Raw genomic sequence first — 14,339 nt, forward strand, 5'->3', positions numbered from 1 at the left:
TTTTTTTTCACAATTTCGTTAATCCAGTCACGACAACACGAAAACCTTCATTTCCCCAACCCAATTTTCGACCATTGTGATCAAAACTCTTCGTTCAATCAGAGCACCAAAATCATCTTCCCAATTCGTTCTTCAAACACTTAAACCCATCTATCGACCTTCGATCAACGAAATCAATAATCAACTCAGGCTTCGACTATTGACTCCAATTGACTTCCCAATCACAAACCAATAATCTTCCCAGTCGACTTTGCTTTTACAGACCCATCGACTATCGATCCCAAATCAACCCTTATGCGAACTGAAATACAGTATTTGAATACAAGTTTGACTTCAATTCATCGACTGTGAAACCCAAGACTTCCAATTCGAAATCACAAATCAGTAATCGACATATACTCCAAGTCGACTTCAAAAACGAATTTTCAAGTCTCCAAATCAAACAATAGTTATCAAACCTTCGAAATCTTGACTAACAATTTTCGTCCAAACAGTCGATTTCATCAAAAATTTCGATCAACTAGCAGCCTTCGCTTTTATCATTCAAACTAAATCACAATTTCGACTGCCTTTATCTTCAATCACTTCATCCCTTGAACATTGAAATCAAACCCAATAACAAGACTTTGTTCTTTGACCATCGTCTTTGAAACCCATTCATAGTTATTTCCTGCTTCGATTTCATTCACTGACCCACACAAAATCATTCGAATCTTAACACCAACTATTCCCGTCAAGAGACATCGACATACCCAAAATCTGACAATTTTCGATCACAAACGAATCCATCACATAATCGATTAAAAAAAACTGATATCTGCCTTTTGACTTCATCGTTAATAGCCATTTGCTAACCCTTCGATTCCAACTTTCGAATTTCAGTCGATCTCTCGAAATTAGAATCAAAATCATCATTAACCCAAAAAAAATTTACAGATAGAATCATTTTCGATCTGAACAATCGAACTCAACCTTCATCAGTTGAAATACGATATTGACTTTTCTCGGTTGACTTTTGAAATTGAATCTACAATCAACGTCTTGATCACAATCGATTTTAAGTTTATACAAACTAGATAGAATCGATTCACAAGATAGATTTTATATATGACAATTGCTAAGAAAAACAATCACGTTCGACTCAATAAACAATGAAGAACAGGAAGAGTACAAGGCCTTTAAGCGTATAAGGATGAATAAGAGCAACACTTCATATCCGATTAATATCAACTGATATCGGATCAAAACAAATATTAATGGGCTTAAAGTAAACCGATTATGAACAGTATTGCATTGAAGATTGGGCTTTATGATGATAAAACGAACAGTAACTCAAGATTGGGTTAAAAATAGACATGAATGCTTAAATCTCGATTTAAATGAACACTTAGCAATTTGAAAATCGAATCGAACAAACGAATATAAGATTGGATCGGGATTTGATCAACGAAAAAATTATTGGATCACAACAAATGGGTTTTTCAAGAAAAAATTGATCCAATGAATCAAAATGATCAAAAATCAAAAATGCAACGCACGATTCAATGAAATTAAGAGAGATCATAGAGAGAGACTCACCTAAAATGCTCTAATTGTGACAAATGTTGCCAAAACCGAGAATCGTTCTTCAAAAATCACCTTGATCTTGAAGACCCGCTCTGATACCAATTGTAGTGACTTTAGAACATGGTTTGGCATGCGGAATTAAAGTTTGCACAATGAACATGGTGATTTGGGTGTTCAAGAGATGTATTGATTGTATATGGTGTTACACAAAAAGGATCTAGTTCTAGACTACATAAATAACACACACTTACACACTCACTTTTACATCTCTCAAGCACACCTCTACAAGTGGTATGAACCCACTATTTATAGAGGTGTTTACATGTCTCTCTCTCACTCTCACTAACACATGGGTCTAAAGGCTAATGCACCACATGCAAGTGGGTCTACAAGAGTCAAACCATTACAAAGTCATACATGAAGAACTTTGCACCTCAACAATTCTTCTAGGGACACTAAACTAATACATAGATGAAGAATTTTATACCTGCCCTATCAAACGAATCTGTGCCTCCACGATCTTCTTAAGATATTTTTGGTGTTTTGAGATTTGTGAAAATAAAAGAAATAAAAATAAACACTAACAAAATATTTTTGTATTTTGAGATTTTCTGAAAAAAAATTAAAACAGAAAAGATTTAAAGACAAAACAAGGATAAGATATAATATACATAAAGTACAAAAGGATATTGGTAAATCTGAACCACCGATGAACAGTTGACTGCGAACTACTGCGAGCATTCGCACCGATTCACAGTGTCAAGGTAGACTGCGAATGAACAGTGAACTACGAACTACTGCGAACGTTCGCACCGATTCGCAGGATAATCATTATGTATGCGAAAGTGGTTTTGTAACAGATTCAGCTTCCATCATTCCAAGGCCTTGAAGAATTCTATTGAAGGTTGTTTCAGGCATGGCCTTTATGAATATGTCATCCAATTGATCAGAGGATCTCACGAAATGAATTTCTATGTTGTCGTCTTCTACGTGATCCTTGATGAAATGATACCTCAGTGCTATGTGTTTCGTCTTTGAGTGTTGCACTGGGTTGTGACAAATGCGAATGGCACTTTCAGAGTCACAATATAGTGGGATTCGTTTCATGCTTAAGCCATAGTCACGAAGCTGACTTTGAATCCATATGACTTGATACGTACATGAGGCAGCAGCTATATATTAAGTTTCAGCTGTTGACAATGATACGCGCGTTTGCTTCTTGGATTGCCAACTGACAAGTTTTCCATCGAGAAATTGACATCCTCCAGTTGTGCTTTTTCTATCTAATCCACATCCTCCAAGATCAGCATCCGAAAACGCTTGTACGAAGAAGCCTGATTTTGCAGTGTACCATATGCCAAGAGAAGAGGTTCGTTTCAAGTATCTGAAGATATTCTTGACAGCCACCATATGAGGTACGCGAGGATTTGCTTGGAACCTAGCACAATAACAAATGGAAAACATAATATCTGGTCTACTAGTTGTTAGATACATTAATGATCCTATCATTTGACGATAAAGGGTCATATCAACAGCTGGTTTTTCCAGAGATGGTGTCAGTTTCGTTCCAAATGCCATTGGAACCTTCACTTTAGAGTCTCCCACCATGCCAAACTTAGCTAGTAAGGTCTTCGTATATGCTTCCTGATTTATGAAAATGCCTTCTGGTCCCTGTCTTATATTCAATCCAAGGAAAAAGTTAATTAGACCCATGGAACTCATCTCAATTTTAGTTTCCATCAACTTTCGGAATTCAGTTGTTAAGCTAGGATTCGTAGAACCGAAGATGATGTCATCAACATAAATTTGGACGATCATTAAGTGGTCACCCTCTTTCTTGCGAAAGAAGGTTGGGCCAACCGAACCTTGTTTAAATTTAGACATTTTAAGGAAACGAGTGAGAGTTTCATACCAGGCTCTCGGAGCTTGCTTCAGACCATAGACCGCCTTATCCAAGATGTAGCAGTGATTGGGATATTTCTCATTTACGAACCCAGGTGGTTGTTCCACATATACAGTCTCTTCTAATTCTCCGTTCAAGAACGTACATTTAACATCCATCTAAAACACCTCAAAGTTCTTATGTGGTGCGTATGCTAGGAAGATGCGAACAGATTCCAACCTTGCAACAGGTGCGAAGGTTTCTTCGTAGTCAATGCCTTATTCCTGACAATATCCCTTAACCACAAGTCTCGCCTTGTTTCTTATAGCGTTCCCTTCTTTATCCATTTTGTTGTGAAACACCCACTTTAAACCGACAACCGATGCATCTGGTGGAGTTGGAATTAATCTCCAAACTTTGTTTCGTTCAAACTCGTTGAGTTCGTCCTGCATCGCTTGCACCCAATCAGAATGATCAAGAGCAACATTGACCGTTTTGGGTTCTACCTTGGAAACGAATGAGTTAAACATACAATATTCTACTTGAGAGAATAATGCAGTTTGTTTTGCTTTTTTCTCAGATCTCGTAAGAACACCTGCAGAAGTTTCACCAATAACTTGGGTTTTCGGGTGATCTCTGGTCCATTTGGCTAGTGGAGGATATATTGGATCATAAGAGGGATCCAGTTCAACGTTTACTTCTACGAATTCAGATTGAACATTCGAATCGTCATTCGCATCCTTATTCTCCCCCTCGAATGACGAGTGGTCCTCTTCTTCAGGAATTGAAGTGTCTCCTGTGAATGGAGGTTCAAGAGACATTGTGGGAGATGAGTCATTTGTATCAGAGGGTGGTTCAGAAGAATGAGACGAAGTGTAACCCTCCCCCTGGGATGGAATGTTCGTATTTTGTGGTGGAGATTGCTCCCCCTGAGTACGTGCATTTGAGTCAGAATTCTCCCCCTGGAATGTAGCGCTCGTGTCTTGAGGTACTTTCACAGTTGACGGTTGATTGTGCATGTCTTTCGCAGCGTCATCAATGATCTTTTTCAATTCATCTACTTTATTGTCAGCTGCTTTCGCTTCAGATGTGATAGCCTTCTCTGACTCATCAAAAAGTAGCATGAATTCCTCATATAGATTGGAGATTGGAACAATGGCTGGACTTGGCTTAGGAAAGATTTCCTTTGATTGACTCTCATTCGACTGAATCCTCTACAAGTGGTTGTCATAAAACGTGACATAGTAGGTTTCTTCGATTTTCTTTGATCGTTTGTTGAGAACCATATATTCCTTGGAGGTCAGCGAATATCCCAGAAATATACCCTCATCAGCTTTCGCATTGAATTTGTTTCATTGTTCCTTCAAATTGAAGATGAAACTCCTAGAACCAAATACATGGAAAAACTTAACATTACGTTTGCGATTATTTAAGATTTCATAAGGAGTAACAAAGAATCGCTTATTCAGAATAGATATGTTTTGGGTGAAACAAGCAGTCGCAATTGCATCTGCCCAAAAATATAGAGGCAGACATGCGAATGTGAGCATGGTTTGTGCAGCTTCGCACAAAGAGCGGTTTCCTCTTTCAACTACACCATTTTGTTGTGGAGTGTAAGGAGCAGAAAAGTTATGTGATACTCCCTTTTTCAGCAAGAAATTCTTCAAACACTTGGTTTTTGAATTCTAGCCCATTGTTGCTGCGAACACTGCGAACCAGCTTTCACAATTGAAGCTCAATTTGCTTTATAAAGTCCTTGAGTTTATGAGTAGCTTCTGATTTCTGTTTAAGAAAATACACCCAAGTGAAATGTGAAAAATCATCAACTATTACGAGAATGTACTTACTACCACCAACACTTTCAATTGCAGAAGGTCCACAAAGGTCGATATGTAGAAGTTTCAATGGTTCAATGACTTTCGTGTTTACTATCGTAGGATGACTTTTCCTGCTTTGCTTCCCCATTTCACAGGCTACACACAAATGGTCCTTGTCACACCCCCAAACCAAGGATGGTGGAAACGTCCGGGGGTGGTGGACTTCATGTATAGTATCACAACAACGAGTATAATAGTGCTCAAAGTAAAAACAACCAACATAAATATAATTGAAAAAGTTACACCATAGTATGAGTTTACATGTTTCTAAATCAAGTACATTATGTTGACAAAAATGAAATGTTTAACGCCTTAGCGTTCCATCCTCAAAAGCCGTTGATTTCCTGTTTTACTGATTCCCTGAGAATACAAGTAGTTTTGAAAAAGTGTCAACAATTAAGTTGGTGAGTTCATAAGAGTTTTATTTGATAAAGATGTCATTTTCCTTGTAAAAGCGAGTGAATATGATTCTAGAAAATCCAATGTTTTCTTGATAAAATGTGTAATGAAAGCTCCTATGTTATGCAATAATGTACCCTAGAAAGAACCGTAGATTCCTTCTATAATCACCCAGCGTATATAAGCTATATAAAATTTAAGTTAAATAAACCGTCGAATATAATGGGTCTGCCTTAGGTCCACAACCAAACAAGGAACAGGAAGTAAGCCAGGCCCAGCAATTCTAAGTCGATTACAACTCAATTTTATATAACTCTAACATATACACTTAGCAATTATAGTTGAAATCTAACAATTCTAAATGATATGTAGTTTTAATACCATAAAACCATTTTGTATAAACCCGGTACTTTGTATTCGTACCCCGTTTATATGAAAACCCGGTACTTTGTAATGTACCCCTTTTTGTATAAACCCGGTACTTTGTATTCGTACCTCATTTATATGAAAACCTGGTACTTTGTAATGTACCCCTTTTTGTATAAACCCGGCACTTTGTATTCGTACCCCATTTATATGAAAACCCGGTACTTTGTAATGTACCCCTTTTTGTATAAACCCGGTACTTTGTATTCGTACCCCATTTATATGAAAACCCGGTACTTTGTAATGTACCCTTTTTTGTATAAACCCGATACTTTGTATTCGTACCCCATTTATATGAAAACCCGGTACTTTGTAATCTACCCCTTTTTGTATAAACCCGGTACTTTGTATTCGTACCCCATTTATATGAAAACCCGGTACTTTGTAATGTACCTTTTTTGTATAAACCCGGTACTGTGTATTCGTACCACATTTATATGAAAACCCGGTACTTTGTAATGTACCCCTTTTTGTATAATCCCGGTACTTTGTATTCGTACCCCATTTATATGAAAACCCGGTACTTTGTAATGTACCCTTTTTTGTATAAACCCGATACTTTGTATTCGTACCCCATTTATATGAAAACCTGGTACTTTGTAATGTACCCTTTTTTATGAAATGAAAACCTTTTGTAATGAGTCCGTAATGTAAATGAAACATAAACTATACTTATTATAGTTTATCATAATGTTTGTAATGTATATGCAACCTAACTATACCTATTATAGTTTAGCATATTTGTTTGTGGTGTATAATAGACTTAACTATACTTATTATAGTTTATTATAATTATTTGTAGTGGTAGTAACCCTTTGTATATGATTCATACCTTTAAACTAAGGTAAATAATATGTACTATCAACAACATGTATTCAAATAATACTACACACCTTGCTCAGCAAGTTACAAGGTGTAAATACGATTGTTAACTATTTTATAGTTTTTAACTTTCCTGTTCCTGTTATTGGAAAATTTATAGAAAAATCATCAGAGGTCGAAATTTAGATCCGTAAACTCTGAGGGCTTAGAAAATGTGTCTATTTTATTCATAAATTTTATCATGATTTTTAGTGACATTTAACGTGTGCAAAGATGTCGAACTTCACAGACTGGTCCGAAGTGGTTTCTGAAATGATAGGTTGTTTTGTAAAAATCGCCATAAATTGTAGAAAAATCGTATGAAGATGTGAAAGTAGTCATTTTAAAGGTATTAACCTGAACCACTTGCATGTGAAAACGTTTGGAAAGATAAAAAATTTACTAAGGTCAAAACAGTCCGTGAATGGGACTCAACTTTCCTGTTGAAAGCTGATGATTGAGTTTAAGTTATATTATGGTGATTTAACTTGTATTCCCCCCCCCCCTACCTAAAACTTGAAGAAAACATGAAAATATAGGGGTGTGAACTCACCTTGAGTGATTTCAGAAGATGGATGATGAAGAAAAGAAGTGTTCAACTCAAGAACACTTAGAAGATTCGAAGATCAAAGGTGTGTGAAGAGCTTCAAGATCAGCCTTGAATCTCGAACTCTTGGTGAGAGGAAGTGAGAGAGAATGTGTTTTGCTTTTTGGTGAAAAGTGAGTGAAATCGAAGGAGAGAGGAGATTTTCAGCTTTTGATGAACCTTTACAGCTGGAGGAGGGGTGTCAAAGCACAAATAGTTGACTAGGTAGGGGGAATAGTGACTGAGGGTTGTACTATGAATTGACTAGGTATGGGGGGTTGCTTGTTTCATACTCTAGATAAAGTCAACATTCTATCACAAAATCTAACATAATAGATTTTATTCTTGGACAAAGTTTTCCCCTAAAATATAATTAAAAAAAATGAATATTTAGGGTCTTATATGCCAAAATATAAGTTTGGGTGAAAGTCCCACGTTAAAATAATCAAAAACGGGTTTAAAACGGAGTCGTGGTCGAAAACCGGGTGCAAAAGGGCTTCCTGCGAAGCTTCTCGGATTGGGCCGGAGGTTTGGTCCCAGCAGCCAGAGCCGAAGGCGATGGTTCGGTCCGAAGGGACCTTCGGTCTTCCGAGGTTCGATTACGGTTCATAGGGACTTCGGTTCTAATAGGAGCTTCGACTCTAAGAGGGTTTCGCTCCTATAAGAGGGTTCGGCTCTTAAGCTAGGTTCGGCTCCTTAAGAGGGTTCGGCTCCTTAAAGCTGTTTTTCGCATAAACTTCCGTTTTCGAGCTATTTTCGAGTAAATCAAGGGTCGGGATGCCCCGAGTGATTACAAAAAGTTGAGAGAGGTTTTGGGAGAGATTTGGGAGAGATTTCACATACCTGGAGAGATTTCTCATACTTAGAGAGATTTGGGAGAGATTTCACATACTTGGAGAGATTTGGGAGAGATTTCACATACTTGGAGAGATTTCTCATACTTAGAGAGATTTAGGAGAGATTTCACATACTTAGAGAGATTTGGGAGAGATTTCACATACTTGGAGAGATTTGGGAGAGATTTCACATACTTGGAGAGATTTCCCATACTTAGAGAGATTTAGGAGAGATTTCACATACTTAGAGAGATTTGGGAGAGATTTCACATACTTGGAGAGATTTCTCGAACTTAGAGAGATTTGGGAGAGATTTGAGATAGAGAGAGATAGAGCGAGAGAGGTTTGTGAGAGACTTCGTTTGTGACCTTTTTGGATGTTTAGCTTTGCCACGCAAGGTTGGTAGACCTTGTTAGGCCTCGTTATGAATGTTATACGCCCCCGAGGGGTATGGAATAATGTTTTACCGAGTAGTTTCGTCACTTACCCCGATTAGTGTTTAGAATTTTCGTACACGTGAAAACTTTAAGTGATACTTTGTTATTAAGATTGCGAGTTGTACAATAGGAAACAAAACGGAAACCCTAATATACAAGTGTTAGATGAGTTGACCTGTTTGACTTGTTGACTTTAGTTGACTTTGACTTGACCAAAAATTGACGGTTGTCACATCATCCCCCCGTTAAAAAGAATTTCGTCCCGAAATTAGCACTTTGACCGGGACTTCGAGAGTTGGGGAAAGATGTGGGTACTTTTCGTAGTACAAGAAATTGATATGGCGGGGACCAATCCGCCTGATGTTAAATAACGACCTTGGAATATCTTATTGTAACTTGAGTTGAGTCGATTTAAAAGGAGTTATTGTTTTGGAATGATAGTGTATTCTATGTGTGCCTTTATGCTCCCCGTTTTATCCTTGTTGTTACCATTACGAATATTCCAGGTTGTAGTTAATGAGTACTAGTATTAAGAATGCTTCAACAATTTGTGATGAAATTTGCATTATAAGTCCTACTAGATCTTTTATAATTGCTTGGTGTAAACTAATCGTATATCATTAAGATTGCAAGGGCATTCGGATAAGTGACCCCGCCTTAAGCCCACAACCAAACAAGGAACGGGAAATAAGGCGAAATTACACATTCTAAGTCCATAGAATCTTAATGATATATGACCATAATGTTTACACTAACCATCATAGATTCACTAGTTAAAACCCCGCGTTTTTATATAGATGATAAGACTTATTCGGGTTTGTCGTGTTTTCTAGACCTATGGTTGGTAAACCTTAAATTGGCATTGGTTTAAGTAAAGAGAAATTTAAAACCTACATGTGGTGGTTAGAAGCACGTACCGCTATTCACGGGTGGTTCCGGGGGAGTTTCTCCTGTGGTGATCATAAGCACCCTTCCACCATCACCAACATTCCTTGCTCTTGGGCAATCCCTTTTAAAGTGTCCCGTTTCGTCGCACTTGTAACAGGCTGGGCTTACTCCAGCGCCAGGGACCTGAGTTATGGGTTGTGTCGGTGCTCTACAGAAACGGACAGTGTGCCCCTTCCTGTTGCAATTCTTGCAATGCATCTCTCGGCAAACCCCAGTATGATGGAAGTTACACTTGTTGCATTTCGGAAGGGTTCCAGCGTATCGATTTATGGGTACTGGAGTGGCATGAGTTGTGGCAGCATGAACAGCAACAGTTTGTTGCTTCTTGGTGGAGTCATGGGCTGGTTGGTCCTTCTTGTTGTTCCAGAACTTCCTTTTGTTGCTTCTTCCCCCGTCTTGCTCAGGGGTGGTTGTTACAGTGTCATGGCTGGCCATATGGTCGATGAGTTGTTGTGCCAACTCCTTGGCACTGTCAAAGGTGGTTGGTCTTGAGGCCAACACACTATTTTGAATTTGGGAAGACAATCCCCAAAGGTATCGTTCCACCTTTTTGTTCTCCGGGGTGACCATAGCGGGACACAGGAGTGCTAGATCACAGAATCGGGCGGTATATGTTGCAAGGTCAGAGCCTGTCATCTTGAGGTTCCACAGTTCTTGCTCTAGCTTTTGCACTTCGCCCCTTGGGCAATACTCCTTCAGCATCATTGCCTTCAAGTCCTCCCAGCTCATCGAGTTAGCCACTGTAAGCGTCAGTGACTTAACGTGGCCGTTCCACCAAGTAAGGGCCCTGCCGGAGAAAGTGCGAGCTGTGAATTTGACTTTGTTCGCTTCGGGGCACACACAGATCTCGAAGACAGATTCGGTCTTCTCGAACCATTACATCAAACCGATGACTCCCCCACTACCATTGAGAAAATCGGGTTTGCCATTAGTGAAGTCCTTAAAGGAACACTCTCTCGAACGCCCTTGGCTATCTCCTTGAGTTGAGTTATTAGTACCGCTCCCTATCCTCCTGGCACCATCAGTGTTGATTTGGGACATAGCAGCTGCCACCGCGGCCGTGACCGCAGCTTGGAACATAACAGGATCATATTGGGGAGGCGGCGGTGGTGGATTTGTTTGCGTTCCGCAAGTGCATCTAGCAGACCTACGGGGCGGCATCTTTCTGTTATAGAATTTCAAAGACGAAATGAGTATAAGTCTTTTAGTAATGGTTATTAGTCGGGCGTCGTAAAGCTAGGTTATTAGTTTTTCAAGTATAGTATTTCCCGATTTTTCAAATGTGGCAATCAATTCATAGCAGAGGTTTATATAAATAAACTTATGAATTTAGTAGAAATGACTCGAATGTAATCTTGTGATTTGTTCCATGCCTGATCCACTCCTAAGATCACCCGATGTATACCAGTTGTGTGTAATTAAGGTCCAATAGGCCGTTGAACTTAATGAGTCTGCCCTAAGTCCACAACCAAACAAGGAACAGTACCTAAGGCGGACTTACCATTTCTAAGCCGATCGTCTCTTAATTACACATAATCTTGAGGTATACATTAAGTAATCTTAGAGTTACCATAAGCAAATCGTTTGTAATAACAGGTTATGAAATATGTGGTAAACTCCCAATGAAATAAACTGCATGCCAATTTTATTGATATACTCTAATTTATAGAGTTCAGGAAAGTTTGACCTTATATTAGGTCTATATTTCGTTAATGTAAGGAAAAACTTCGACGGTGACACGACCCCTTCAATAGCGTACTCTCTAAATTTGAAGGGTCGAATTTATGTATATGACGAGGCAGTGTTCAAACGCACGCCAGGAGTTTGAGTCTGTAATGGTATGTCAGTAGTGTACACACTACTCGTGGCGGGCGATGTTTCGTGGGCCATAGAATGAAGACATGAAAGTTTTCATTGCCCTAAACCTTGCCCTGGCTTCTGCCATTTGATGTTCTGTTTTTACCACACGTTTTCTCTAACGCTGTTTGACGTTCCCGATATTCTCTAATCTCGACTCGAGTTGCGGTCACTTCCCTCTGAAGGCTTTGATGTGGTTTCTGATCTGTTCATGGCCTCCATCCAGGTGACAAAGGCGAATTGTCGTGATCTTGGTGGTAGCGCCAACCTCCATGATTTCGGCTAACCGATGCTCATGTTTGTACGCTCTAGTGAGTGATGCGGCGTACTATGACAAGGAGATCCATGTCTACTAATCCTCCTCTTGTTGAGGTTGTAAAATCCTCATCCATGTCATAGGGAGGGGGTTAACCTTGTTCCTAACTCCGTCTCTGTAAATCTACAGCTTATCGAGGTGTCGGACCATGGAAGCCTCGTCGGGTCTTCTCCCATTTCTTCTTTTCCTTTGTTTCCCTTCGGTTTCTCTTCCTCCCGCTCCTCTTCCAAATTGTCTGCGGGGTCTTCCTCTATTATTTCTTCAGGATCTTCTTCGAATTTCTCTCTGATCCAACCACCATTTTCCTGGTTAGGAAGAATAGGGTCTCTTGGTAGTTGAGCTCACGTCACGTCGCTCGTGCGAGAATAGGGGTAGAAGAGACAATTAATAGACGTCTAATCCTACAATTACTTATAGGGGGGTGATCCTTATTAGTCACGTCTATAATCACATAGTGCATACCAGTTATACATAATCTGAGATAGAATAGACCTTCGAATAAATGGCTCTACTCTAAGTCCACAAACAAACAAGGAACAGGAAATAGAGCAATAGCCATAGATTCTGAGTCTATAATATCTTTAATTATGTATAACATTAGCGTATACACTCAGTCATTACATTATGTTGACAAAAATGAAATGTTTAACGCCTTAGCGTTCCATCCTCAAAAGCCGTTGATTTCCTGTTTTACTAATTCCCTGAGAATACAAGTAGTTTTGAAAAAGTGTCAACAATTAAGTTGGTGAGTTCATAAGAGTTTTATTTGAGAAAGATGTCATTTTCCTTGTAAAAGCGAGTGAATATGATTCCAGAAAATCCAATGTTTTCTTGATAAAATGTGTAATGAAAGCTCCTATGTTATGCAATAATGTACCCTAGAAAGACCCATAGATTCCTTCTATAATCACCCAGCGTATATAAGTTATATAAAATTTAAGTTAAATAAACCGTCGAATATAACGGGTCTACCCTAGGTCCACAACCAAACAAGGAACAGGAAGTAACGCGGGCCCACCAATTCTAAGTCGATTGCAACTCAATTTTATATAACTCTAACATATACACTTAGCAATTATAGTTGAAAACTAACAATTCTAAATGATATGTAGTTTTAATACCATAAAACCATTTTGTATAAACCCGGTACTTTGTATTCGTACCCCGTTTAGATGAAAACCCGGTACTTTGTAATGTACCCCTTTTTGTATAAACCCGGTACTTTGTATTCGTACCCCATTTATATGAAAATCCGGTACTTTGTAATGTACCCCTTTTTGTATAAACCTGGTACTTTGTATTCGTTCCCCATTTATATGAAAACCCGGTACTTTGTAATGTACCCCTTTTTGTATAAACCCGATACTTTGTATTCGTACCCCATTTATATGAAAACCAAGTACTTTATAATGTACCCGTTTTTGTATAAACCCGGTACTTTGTATTCGTACCCCATTTATATGAAAACCCGGTACTTTGTAATGTACCCCTTTTTGTATAAACCCGGTACTTTGTATTCGTACCCCATTTATATGAAAACCCGGTACTTTGTAATGTACCCCTTTTTATGAAATGAAAACCTTTTGTAATGAGTTCGTAATGTAAATGAAACATAAACTATACATATTATAGTTTATCATAATGTTTGTAATGTATATGCAATCTAACTATACCTATTATAGTTTAGCATATTTGTTTGTGGTGTATAATAGACTTAACTATACTTATTATAGTTTATTATAATTATTTGTAGTGGTAGTAACCATTTGTATATGATTCATACCTTTAAACTAAGGTAAATAATATGTACTATCAGCAACATGTATTCAAATAATATGTACTATCAGCACTATTTTATAGTTTTTAACTTTCCTATTCCTGTTATTGGAAAATTTATAGAAAAATCATCAGAGGTCGAAATTTAGATCCGTAAACTCTGAGGGTTTAGAAAATGTGTCTATTTTATTCATAAATGTTATCATGATTTTTAGTGACCTTTAACTTGTGCAGAGATGTCCAACTTCACAAACTGGTCCGAAGTGGTTTCTGAAATGATAGGCTGTTTTGTAAAAATCGCCATAAATTGTAGAAAAATCGTATGGAGATGTGAAAGTAGTCATTATAAAGGTATTAACCTGAACTACTTTCATGTGAAACAGTTTGGAAAGATAAAAAGTTTACGAAGGTCAAAACAGTCCGTGAATGGGACTCAACTTTCCTGTTGAAAGCTGATGATTGAGTTTAAGTTATATTATGGTGATTTAACTAGTATTCCCCCCCCCCCCCTAAAACTTGAAGAAAACATGAAAATAGAGGGGTATGAACTCACCTTGAGTGATTTCAGAAGA

Source organism: Lactuca virosa, chromosome 3 (genome assembly GCF_052849685.1).
Source record: "Lactuca virosa cultivar CGN04683 chromosome 3, Lactuca_virosa_CGN04683_v6, whole genome shotgun sequence".
Lineage (NCBI taxonomy): Eukaryota > Viridiplantae > Streptophyta > Magnoliopsida > Asterales > Asteraceae > Lactuca > Lactuca virosa.